This window comes from Anabrus simplex, chromosome 1, assembly GCF_040414725.1.
Source record: "Anabrus simplex isolate iqAnaSimp1 chromosome 1, ASM4041472v1, whole genome shotgun sequence".
NCBI lineage: Eukaryota > Metazoa > Arthropoda > Insecta > Orthoptera > Tettigoniidae > Anabrus > Anabrus simplex.
In genome coordinates this window covers 350,130,543-350,144,084 of record NC_090265.1, presented here as the reverse complement: position 1 = coordinate 350,144,084, position 13,542 = coordinate 350,130,543, and positions in this window count along the sequence as shown.

The window sequence follows — 13,542 nt, the reverse complement described above, 5'->3', positions numbered from 1 at the left end:
CCCTCCGATGAGGGTGGGCGGCATCTGCCATGTGTAGGTAACTGCGTGTTATTGTGGTGGAAGATAGTGTTATTTGTGGTGTGTGAGTTGCAGGGATGTTGGGGACAGCACAAACACCAGCCCCTGGGCCATTGGAATTAACCAATGAAGGTTAAAATCCTCGACTCGGTCGGGAATCGAACCCGGGACCTTCTGAACCAAAGGCCAGTACGCTAACCATTCAGCCAACGAGTCGGACCACTTGCGTATGATGCCACTAGATGGTGTATGTAAAGAAAACAGTGTGGGTCTAAGCATGCTCCCAAGTTCAGTGTGTGAGAGTGTCACAAAATGGAAGTCAATAAGCAGGAGCAATGATCAGCGACTGATTTTGTCGAACCTTGTGTCTCCATGGTGACCCCTGACGATGCCATTCACTTGACTGTCTCTTCAGTTCAGGTTCATAAGCACGTGCCCATGTTTCATCGACTGCAATAATGCAATTCAACATGGCTTGTCCTTCTTGCTGAAACCTCTCCAGATTGATGCGACATGTTTCGTAACAAGTCCACTTTTGTACCTCAGTTAAGTAACGTGGTACCCACTTTGCTCAAAGTTAACGCAACTGTAGTTCCTTGTGTAAAATGCGCCGTATTGTTGCCGCTGGTATTGCTGTATGTTCTTGCAATTCCGCTAGAGTCCAGCACCTGTCCTTATGTAAACACTGATTGATCACTATTATCCGTAGATCTTTGTCGATGGACATTGGTGGCCTGGGCGAGGCAAATCGGCAGTTGATACTCTACCCCGTTTGAACGTCTCCACTCACCTCGCCACCGTTCTATAGGGCATGGCATGCACACCTAATGCTTCCCGCAGCTCTGCATGGCATTGGCGTGCATTTCTGCTGCGGAGAACTGCTATTTTAATATACGATCGTTGCTCCTGCTCATTGACTTCCATTTTGTGGTGCTCTCACTCACACACTGAACTTGGGGGCATGCTTAGACCCACACTGTTGTTTACTTACACCATAGTATATCGAAGAGGAAGTGCGACATTTCCACGAGTTACCGTGGACCGCCGCACAGATGGCACTGCCATCCACAGTGATGATTGAGCACGAGGATAACAGAGGCATTATCGGGACTACTACTTCAAAATCTACTAAGAAACTCAAACATGCAACTTGCGTTTGAAAATGATTTCATTTGCTGGACACTTTGGAATATTTCCTGGATGATTTTGCTGCCTTCGAAGTAACCAGCTCCCTTCTTATCTCCTTCATGCGGAAGAAGAATCGACATTTCAAGTAGTGAAATACGAGTTTTGGTAGCAAGCACAGCACATGATCTTCACAGCACCCCAACTGCGATGACTTCACTTTAATAAGATCTAATTTATTCAAGCACTTGAAGAAAGTACCACCCCATAAACTATCCATACATGATAGCTTTTCCGCAACAACATTTTCCACTCGCAACAACACATTATAAACACTTTCCTATGCATACATGAGATATGTGGCGCTTTGCATTGAGCTGTAATCTTTAATTAGTGTTAGGGAAGCAGGCCACATTGTCAGTCGGTTTGCCAAAAAGGAAAAGACAACATAAATCACACTAAATCATTTTTTAAATATTCTGCACTATGTATCCAGCTAAACGATACACTAAGTACTCTTTGCTACAATTCTGCCCACTTAACTCAGGTAAACTGTTTTCCCAGTCTGGTACTTGAATGTCAATTTCGATGTTCACAATTTTTTCCCTGATTTCATCTACAGCTTGTCTCTTCATTGCACGATTTTTACTTTCAATTTCTCTTGCAAGAATACGCATTTGATTAACAAGAGACGTCAATGGGGACAGCTCTGTACTCACAGTTCCCGCCAGATGATAAGGCAAGTTTAGTCGGTACGTAAATAGACTGCAACGTGTGTAAATGTAGAAAGTCAATGGTGGACGGATGATCATCACAACTTAGTGATCGCAGGATACCAAAATGACGTTATAGAGGATCTTGATTAAATTTTCCTATCAAAACGTAGCTATAATTGAGTTTCCACAAATATTCAGACACTTCTAAGGTACTTTCCAATGTAACTCTTAAAGACTCCAGTGTCCTTTGTGAAGTGAATGAATTTTGAGTATCTCTGAGAACATTCTGCCTTTTAATTAAAGTTTCATGTGCCTGTGATCCTTTATGCAGTGCTCGAGTGGGAATAGCCAAATTTAATGCATCAATCAGACAGTTTAAATCGCTTGTGAAAATTTCTGTTTGTTTACTGTCTTCTAAACCCTGTGTTTTAATACTCCGATGGAATACTATACCATTAGTGACTGATCTACTGAATAGTTGAAATGCCCGTCTTACATTCATTCGCTGAAACGAATTAAGATCCAAGTGGGCAGAGGTCAGTTTGTAGCAAACTTTCAATCCAGAAAATTCAGTAGATGAGTCACATTCATAAACTTTCCTGTCGAATTAATAATAAACAATATTGCCATTAGAATTAACCTGCCCTTTGTCATGAAAATGATTTCTTACACATTTAAATATATGTGGCGCATCTGAAAATGCCCATCATTTTCTGTTGGAGTCAGCTGGATTGGAAATATAACACTTCAGATTCTTTATTTTACCAGATATTCCTAAGCATTTCCACAACTTTTTATTCAAGTAGGGATGACATAAAAATGTTAGTGTTGAACTGTAGAAGTATTGTAAAGAAAGGAATTGAGTAATTTAATACATATATATTCACCAGATATTGTAATAGGAGTTGAATCATGGCTGAGAAATGATATAATGGATGCAGAAATTTTCTCATGGAACTGGAGTGTGTATCGTAGAGATAGGATTGGAATGGTGGGAGGAGGAGTATTCATTCTAGTGAAAGAAGAATTTGTAAGCTACGAAAAATTTAAAGATGAGAAACATGAAATTCTAGGTGTAAGGCTCATTTCTAAAGATAATAGGCAACTTGATGTCTTTGGAGTGTACAGACTAGGAAAGGGTAGCGCTGACACGTATTCAGAATTATTTGATAAGATAATCAGCTATGTGGGAAACGACATGGAAAGAAATGTGATTGTAGCGGGAGATCTGAATTTACTAAATGTCAATTGAGAAGGAAAGGAGAACAACAGAAAGCACGACCAACAAATGGCAAATAAGCTAACATGGGAAGGACAGCTGATTCAGAAAGTGATGCAAACAACTAGAGGGGAAAATATCCTGGATGTGGTGCTGGTAAAATCAGATGAGCTCTATAGAGAAACCGATGTAATAAATGGCATTAGTGATCATGAAGTTGTTTTTGTCATAGTTAAAAATAAACGTGATAGAAAGAAAGGTCTTAAAAGTAGGACTACTAGGCAGTACCATATGGCTGATAAAGCAGGCATGAGGCAGTTTCTAAAAAGTAACTATGATCGATGGAAAACGGTAAATAAAACTGTACACAGACTCTGGGATGGGTTTAAAGCAATTATTGAGGAATGTGAAAACAGGTTTGTACCTTTAAAGGTGGTAAGGAATGATAAAGACCCACCTTATTATAATCTATATATATAAAATAACTTGTCCTGACTGACTGACTGATTCATCATCGGCGAGCCAAAACTACTGGACATAAAGGAATGAAATTTTGGGGATATATTCATATTAAGATGTAGGTGCTCGCTAAGAGAGGATTTTTGGATATTCCATCGCTAAGGGGCTGAAAAGGGGGGTGAAATTTTAAAATGAGTGTATCTATATCTCAAAACTTTAAAAGGTTACAGATGTAAAAATTGGTATTTAGAATCTTCTTTAAAAATAAGGAAACATGTATTTTTTTGTTTTCAGAAAATACCAATAGGAGGGGTGAAAAAGGGTGAAAAAGGGGTTGAATGCCTTTAATCAGGATACCGGTATTTATATCTCAGAAAGTGAAGATATTACAGACCTGAAAATTGGTACTTTTGATCTCTTTTAAAAATAAAGAAACACTTTTTTTTGGAAAATCCAATTAATGGGAGGGTGAAAAGGGGGGGGGAGGGTGAATTTTTAAAATGAGTGCATCTATATCTCAAAACTTTTAAAGTTTACAGATGTAAAAATTGGTATTTAGAATCTTCATTAAAAATAAAGAAACACATATAAATTTGTTTTCAGAAAATCCCGATAGGAGGGGTGAAAAATGGGTTGAATGGCTTTAATGAGGATATACTTATATCTCAGAAACTGAAGATATTACAGACCCGTAAATTGGTGTTTGGAATTTTCATTAAAAATAAAGAAACACGTATTTTTTTGTTTTTGGAAAATCCATTAACGGGGGTAGGAAAGTGAAAAGAGAAGAATTTTTAAAATGAGTGTATCTATATCTCAAAACTTTTAAAGTTTATAGATGTAAAAATTGGTATTTAGAATCTCCTTTAAAAATAAAGAAACGCATGTTTTTTTGTTTTCGGAAAATCCCAATGGGAATGGTGGAAAAGGGTGAAAAAGGCGTTGAATGCCTTTAATGAGGCTACTTATATTTCAGAACCTGAAGATATTACAGACCTGAAAATTGGTACTTGGGATCTACTTTATAAATAAAGAAACAGGTATTTTTTCGTGTTTGGAAAATCCAAATAATGGGGGGTGAAAAGGAGGGTGAATTTTTTAAATGAGTGTGTCTACATCTTAAAACTTTAAAAGTTTACAGATGTAAGAATTGGTATTTAGAATCTCCTTTAAAAATATGGGAACACGTATTTTTCTTGTTTTCTGTAAATCCCAATAGGAGAGGTGTAAAAGGTTGAATATTGGGTTGAATGCCTTTAATGAGGATACATATGTCTCAGAAACCGAAGATATTACAGAACTGAAAATTTGTATATGGGATCTCCTTTAAAAATAAAGAAACACATATTTTTTGTTTTTGGAAAATCCAATTAATGGCGGTTAAACAGGAGTGACAAATTGGGATGAATTTTTCGAAAGACTATATCTACAGAATATCTGAGAAACGTAAAATGTTACAGATGTAAAAAGTGGGTATTATGAATTTCCTGTAAATGTAAAGAAATATAGGTGATTTGTTCTTGGAAACTCCACTTAAGGGGAAATAAAAAAGGGATGAAATTTTAAAATGATAATTTCTACAGTATATATAAAAAACTTAACATGTTACTGAAGTGAGAAATGGTACTCTTATCTCTATTAAAAATAAAGAAACGTGTATTTTTAGTTTTCGGAAATACAACTTGGGGGAGGGGGGTAAAAGTGACTGAAAATGGTGTTATTTCTTTTAAATAGGCTATTGATATCTCAAAAATGAAGATGTTACAGACGTGAAATTTGATATTTGGAATCTGCTTTAAAAGTAAAGAAACACGTATTCTCGGAAAATCCAATGAAGGGGAGGGGGTGAAAGAATTGAAAATATATTGACTTAATTGTATGAGAATACATACATCTAATAAAAACTAAAGTTGTTACAGACATGAAAATTGGTATTTGGATCTCCTTTAAAAACAAAGAAAAACGCGTTTGGGGGGTGGGGGACCATCTTGGGGGGCGGGAGTGAAAAGGAGTTGAATTCCTTTCATGAGGACACATAAATCAAAAACTGAAGAAGTTAGAGTCGTGATAATTGGTATTTAGAAGATCCTTTACTATTAAAGAAACAAGAACTTTTTGCCGGAAAATTCACTTGGTGGGGTGAGGAGCAGTGTGAAAGGAAGTGAAAAAAGTGAATTATATTTATGGGCATACTTATATCTCAAAACTGAAGGTAATAGACGTGAACATTGGTGTTTGGAATCTCCTTTAAATATAAAGAAACACTCCTTTTATTTGGGGGGGGGGGGGTAAATAAACTTAACGGCGGTGGGGTGTAAAAGGAGGTGAGACCAATTGATTTTCTGTCCATAATGTACTTATAAGGAGCCTCCGTTTCTCAGGTGGCCTCTGACAACTGGGTTCCGTGGTTCAAATCACGGTCACTCCATGTGATATTCGTGCTGGAGCAAACGGAGGCGGGACAGGTTTTTCTCCAGATACTCCGGTTTTCCCGGTCACCGTTCATTCCAGCAACACTGTCCAATATTTCATTTAATTTTTTATTCATCGATTATTGCCCCAGAGGTGTGCTTCGGCAGCCGGCACAATTCCTATAGTTGCCGCTAGATGGGGCTTTATTCATTCCATTCCTGACCCTGTCGAATGACTGGAAACAGGCTGTAGATTTTCGATGTACTTATTCTGATCATAAACCGATCATTTTTAATCTTTCCTGGGATCGTTTTCAACAGCCTTCGGAGAACGTTCTTAGATTACAGTAGATTCTCCTGGCATATACTGTAAATAAAAATGTAAACACTATTGAAATAAACGATAGGAATGCAATTGACCGACAAATTGTTCAGCTCTATAATAAGGTCAATAATGCACGGAAGTATGTCATTCGTATCACCAGATATCCAGCACACTTGCCTATGCGCGACAATGGTGCTGGTCACATTGTCAACAATGACAGCAGATGTAATTTACTGCCAAGTAACGGTTTTGCATCTCGCTGTGGGGTCCAGAACATCTAATAATAATAATAATAATAATAATAATAATAATAATAATAATAATAATAATAATAATAATAATGTTCTGGACCGTCGTCAAATGTGCCGACCGCGCTGGAAACAGGTCCTGGGCGGGTAATGACTAAGAATGCAGTCCGGCCGTGGGTTCTCTACCGCCAAGGCACCCAAGACGACACCACGCCGGATCTCCTGAAGGATCTGATCCATATTAAAAATGCTTATAGGAAAAGATGGCAAAGATTTAGGGACCCGCCTGACCGGGTGGAATACCTGGACCTAGCTCGGGAAGTACGAAATCGATTGGTGGAAAGAAAGATTGAAAAATGGGAGGAAACTTGCCGTAATCTATTAGAAAACCAGTCCGATCACAAATTTTGGCAGATTATATATCTAAAACAATAAGCATTCAATTATAAATCTCAGTATAATACCACAGCGAAGCACGGGCATCTTGCTAGTAGAGAAATAAAGAAACTAAGGAGGAGGTGCAGATTGGAAAGAAATAGAGTTAGGAATGGCTGTGGAAGTAAGGAGAAATTGAGGGAACTTACTAGGAAATTGAATCTAGCAAAGAAGGCAGCTAAGGATAACATGATGGCAAGCATAATTGGCAGTCATACAAATTTTAGTGAAAATGGAAGGGTATGTATAGGTATTTTAAGGCAGAAACAGGTTCCAAGAAGGACATTCCAAGAATAATTAATGAACAAGGGGAGTGTGTACGTGAGGACCTTCAAAAGGCAGAAGTATTCAGTCAGCAGTATGTAAAGATTGTTGGTTACAAGGATAATGTCCGGATAGAGGAGGAGACTAATGCTAAAGAAGTAATAAAATTTACATATGATAACAATGACATTTACAATAAGATACAAAAGTTGAAAACTAGAAAAGCGGTTGGAACTGATAAGATTTCTGGGGATATACTACAGACAATGGGTTGGGATATAGTACCATATCTAAAGTACTCATCTGATTATTGTTTGATTAAAGGAGCTATACTAAATGAATGGAGGGTTGCTATAGTAGCCCCTGTGTATAAAGGAAAGGGTGATAGACATAAAGCCGAAAATTACAGGCCAGTAAATTTGACATGCATTGCATGTAAGCTTTGGGAAGGCATTCTTTCTGATTATATTAGATATGTTTGCAAAATTAGTAACTGGTTCAATAGAAGGCAGTTCGGTTTTAGGAAAGGTTATTCCACTGAAGCTCAACTTGTAGGATTCCAGCAAGATATAGCAGATATCTTGGATTCAGGAGGTCAAATGGACTGTATCGCGACTGACCTGTCTAAAGCATTTGATAGGATGGATCATGGGAGACTACTGACACAAATGAGTGCAATTGAACTAGACAAAAGAGTGACTGAATGGGTTGCTATATTTCTAGAAAATAGATCTCGGAGAATTAGAGTAGGCGAAGCTTTATCTGTCCCTGTAATAATTAAGAGGGGAATTCCTCAAGGCAGTATTATAGGACCTTTATGTTTTCTTATATATATCAATGATATGAATAAAGAAGTGGAATCAGAGGTAAGGCTTTTTGCAGATGATGTTATTCTGTATAGAGTAATAAATAAGTTACAAGATTGTGAGCAACTGCAACGTGACCTCGATAATGTTGTGAGATGGACAGTAGGCAATGGTATGTTGATAAATGGGGTTAAAAGTCAGGTTGTGAGTTTCACAAATAGGAAAAGTCCTCTCAGTTTTAATTACTGCGTTGATGGGATGAAAGTTCCTTTTGGGGATCATTGTAAGTATCTAGGTGTTAATGTAAGGAAAGATCATTGGGGTAATCACATAAATGGGATTGTAAATAAAGGGTACAGATCTCTGCACGTGGTTATGAGGGTGTTTAGGGGTTGTAGTAAGGATGTAAAGGAGAGGGCATATAAGTCTCTGGTAAGACCCCAAATAGAGTATGGTTCCAGTGTATGGGACCCTCACCAGGATTACTTGATTAAAGAACTGGACAAAATCTAAAGAAGAGCAGCTCGATTTGTTCTGGGTGATTTCCAACAAAAGAGTAGCGTTACAAAAATGTTGCAAAGTTTGGTCTGGCAAGAAATGATAGAAAGAAGATGAGCTGCTCGACTAAGTGGTATGTTACACGTGATAAATATCATTTTTGATCCGTATTGATGATATTTGAAATAATAACAATAAGTTATTTTACTAATTTGGCCACCTAATTAATACAATAAATCTTGTCTTTGTTGAGTTACACTGACATGTTAATTAAAATGGTACCGGTACGTTTCGCCTTTTATATAACTTTTAGCTCATAACATAACAAGTTACCCTCACCACCATCAAATGATTTCACTTCTGAATCAACATTCAACGGCCATGTTGCCTTTTCGATCAGCATGTCAACAAACCCATATGTTTGATATGTTATAACATCATATCAATGAGATGGTCCTTGGAGGTCCAATATAAACATCGTATATTACCATTCAGTGACAACCTTGTACTTTTTCATCAAAGCAAACCACAACATCACCATATGGCATTATGTTTTAAAAATACGATTTTGAGCGTCATCCTCTATATTATCTACTTCCAACCGCTAGTCAGTCAACATTATTTTATAGCAATTTTACCACTTGTTTATAACAAACTGTTGCTCTATTCATTTTACTTATAATATTAGTCTTTCAATGTTACTATTGTAAATACTCTCACCAATTATACCGTAAACTTCTCACTTCTAGTATTGTTTTTAAAACCAACATTGTTAATGTTAATTTTCTTCAAGTCTCTTCAAGGCTTTTTATATTTTAGTTTTATCGAATTTTTATGTAAATCAGGTGCCTGATTTTATTTCAAGGTTAAACCCATGGCTGATGATGCCTATATGTAAGGCAAAACATGTAGCATTTTAATTAACATGTCAGTGTAACTCAACAAAGACAAGATTTATTGTATTAATTAGGTGGCCAAATTAATAAAATAACTTATTGTTATATTTTCAATTAAGTGGTATGTTCCGAGGTGTCAGCGGAGAGATGGCGTGGTACGACATTAGTAGAAGAATAAGTTTTTGTGGTGTCTTTAAAAATAGGAAAGATCACAGTATGAAGATAAAGTTGGAATTCAAGAGGACAAATTGGGACAAATATTCATTTATAGGAAGGGGAGTTAGGGATTGGAATAACTTACTACGGGAAATGTTCAGTAAATTTCCAATTTCTTTGAAATCATTTAAGAAAAAGCTAGGAAAACAACAGATAGGGAATCTGCCACCTGGGCGACTGCCCTAAATGCGGATCAGTAGTGATTGATTCAACTGGCTACCATCCGATGTGAAACCAATGTTTCGGACACCTACTTGCTCTAATTGTATGATGACTTGAATGAGAATGTTTGCAATTATATCACCAGGGGTGGCATTCCGGCTAGCATATATCGCTATGGGTTGTATCCAGTTATATAGAAAAGGAACAAACATAAAATCTAGAGCATGATTTGCCAACTGATCCTTGCTTTTATCTTCAGTAAATTTCCCCAAATCAATAAAACCATTCACTTTCAACGATTCTGAGTTAAAGTAAATTTCTTCTCGTAACTTTACCTCGTCAAATATCAACATCCCTAAGCGTTCATGCTCTTCCTTTCCATTAAAAAAAAATGCTATAGCAGTGGTGGCATGCTCATTTATGCCGTACAAACATTTTAGGCCCTTCATCAAATTTCTCAAGTGGGATTCAGAAGGCAAAGGCAGCAAGTTATGATTTAAACATAGCCGATAACCCTTGGGAGACTTTATTTTTAAAAGAAGTGCATCAAGAAGAAATTCATCACTATATCTCATTCCTTTTTTACTTTTTGCTTGACATTTCTTTAACATTGTATCGACTATAATTTTCTGTTTTTTGCTGAGAGAACCAAATTGTTTTGACTGAGTGAAATTTCTCTTTGATTTTATATCAGAAATGTCTTTTTCAAGCAAATGTATCTTAGCTTTAGTGACATTGAGTTGATTCTGTGTTCTAATGAAATTACGTTTCTGATTCTTCAATCTCCTCTTTAATAGCGCAATTGTTTTCCTAGCATCTGCAACATTAGAGCTATCTTCAACTGCTGAGCATACAGGTTGATCACTATCACTGATATTTATGATCTGTTCAGGGCTTTTATTAGAGAAATCTCTTCGTGTGGATTGCCTATTTGTGGGGGAGTTGCGTTTCTTAACTCCCTTAGAAAAATCCTTGGGTAGATTAGGAAACATGTGAGGAAATGCTTCTGGTTTTCATTTCCAGCGCTGTCTTGGTATCTCTACTCTTTCACCATTCACCGTAAACGAGTCTACTTTTACTAGAAAGTCATTGCAAAAATGAATATCACACACGAAACAGTTATGAGTTAATTTTCGGTCTTTTCTATGGATAGCCTCCCATTTCATTAAAACACCACTCTCTTTAGGGGGCCAAAAGAAACGCCTACCTGAAGACGATCGGTCATATCCATATCTGTAGCCGGGTACAAAACACGAGGGCATGATGTGGTAGTTTCCTCCCGTACTGATATACGTTGCTTTATAGCACAATAGCGACAAAGACTTAGGTATTTAAAACAAAACACTTCTCACACCACTCAATCGTGAATACACTAATAATGCAAACTGTCGAAACATCTCTGACAGCAACAATAATGAGCAGGGAACGGATTTATATGTAAATACATATCTCTTTAGGAAGCTAAAATTAATTATATTTTGCATTATCTTTACGAATCATGACGTTTGAGTATTCATTTTCCATATTTTTCCATATTTTGGAATTTTGCATATATGTTCCATATTCTTCGTCATTAAAATCAATATAGTCCATATTTCGGCTAAAAAGTATTAAATTATATTAAATTAGCAGTCCTCTCAATAATGGAGAAATAAATTTAAAATCTATATTCGAAAAATTAATATTTTAACTGGTGTGCAGGTCATTACCACGCCTGTCCATGTCTGGGCTGATACGCGGTGCGAAGAAAGAGAGAAGTTGAGCCCGGAAGTGGTGGAGATCAGCCGGTCAGTACCATGACTATCTGAATCACACTTACAGCACTGATAAGCTGCATTACATAACATCGACTGTGTCTGTGCCATAATTTCGTAACTAGGGAAATCTCATTCATTGACGATGTGCTAGTGGTTTCCGGATGAGTTCGTAATTCGGGCATTCCCTTTGATTGCTTCATAACTCCATCTAGTTCATTACCAGTCATTCACAGTTTGAATTAGCAGATCATAGTGTTCTTGTACGTTCAGTGTGTGCTTGTATATTGATATTCACTGAAGACATTAACTTTGTTACAATGTGCCTAAAGTAGCTCAGTCAACCAGTTTAAAATTGAAAAGTTATGTATCAGAATTTAAAGATGGTTTATCAACTGACAGTAAGATATTATTTTGTAATTTGTCATTGTACAGTGACATCTTCTCAAAGGTTCCTTGTGCAACAGCACGTTTCAACCAGTAAACACCAGGCTAACAAATAATGAGATTCCAAGCAGAGACAGTTGTTTCCGACACAACCAGCAACTTCCAGAGTAACGTCCGAGCTCAACACCGATCTCTGCCGTGCTCTCATCTCTGCTGACATACCTCTCTTCAAACTGAATAATCAGTGCTTCAGGGAATTCCTTGAGAAATATACTAACCGATCCATCGCGGATGAGTCAACGTTCAGAAAAACGTACTGTTCAGCCATATACGATGAAACTGTTCGGAAGATAAGGCAAGAGATTAAAGACGGTCCAATTTGGGTTTCCATTGACGAGACAACAGACAAAGAAGGCAGGCTAATTGGCAACATAATCATTGGTTTGTTAAGCGAAGATTATTGTAAACGGATTCTTTTACACTGTGATGTTCTAGAAAAGTGCGATAACAAAACTATAGCAAAAGTGTTCAATGAGGCTATGGGTATCCTCTCGCCACAAGGCGTTAAGTATAATAAAGTGTTACTTTTTATTAGCGATGCCGCACCTTATATGATAAAAGCCAAAGAAGCGTTATGTGTTGTTTATCCTAAGAGTGGTGGTGGTGGTGATTATTGTATTAAGAGGAAGTACAACTAGGCAACCATCCCTCTATATAACACTAATCAGAGGGCAAGATGGAAGGGATCCGACACTTCGAAAAATGAAGATATCAGTCAAACAAAGACAAGAGCCACGAAGGGCGTGAAAGACTCCCTAGCCCTCGCAAACCTAATAGCGTCGGGGTCGGAAAAGAACAAGAGTTGACCAAGAGAGGTCGAATAGGATAGATAAAAGTGAGGAGCCTGGCACAAGTAAGTGGAAGCAATGCCAGGACTCAACTAAGGGCGCTGTGGTCGCCAACCCACTCTCGAAAGTTCAGAGCCCCTGGGACCCCTTTTAGTTGCCTTTTACGACAGGCAGGGGATACCGTGGGTGTTATTGTACTGCCCCCACCCACAGGGGGGGTTTATCCTAAGATGACTCATTTAACATGTGTAGCACATGCCTTTCATTGTGTGGCAGAAGTGGTAAGAGGCAGTTACCCCAAAGGAGATTTACTGATTTCCTCAGTGAATTTTTTTTTTTTCTTAAAGCCCACAGAAGAGTTCATCTTTTGAAAGAAATGTACCCAGAGATTCCATTGCCGCCTAAGCCGATTCTAACTAGGTGGGATACGCGGCTGCAAGCGGTTGAATGTTATGTTTAATATACAGACTGTATTAAGAACGTTCTGCATGCCATGGACTCTGAAGATGCAGCCTCAATTGAAGCCGCGAAAACAGTTGTGTGCAATACAAGTGTGAGAAATGACTTATGTTACATTCAGCATAATTTTTCATGCATCACAAAACACTGAAAAGGCTCCAAAACTCGCATCTCTCACTTTCTGAAAGTTGTGAAATTGTGAATAAAACTGTGGAACAACTAAATCGTGGTACAGGTAAAGTTGCAGATGTAGCAAACATGAAGATGGCCACTGCACTTTCAAAGAACCCTGGATA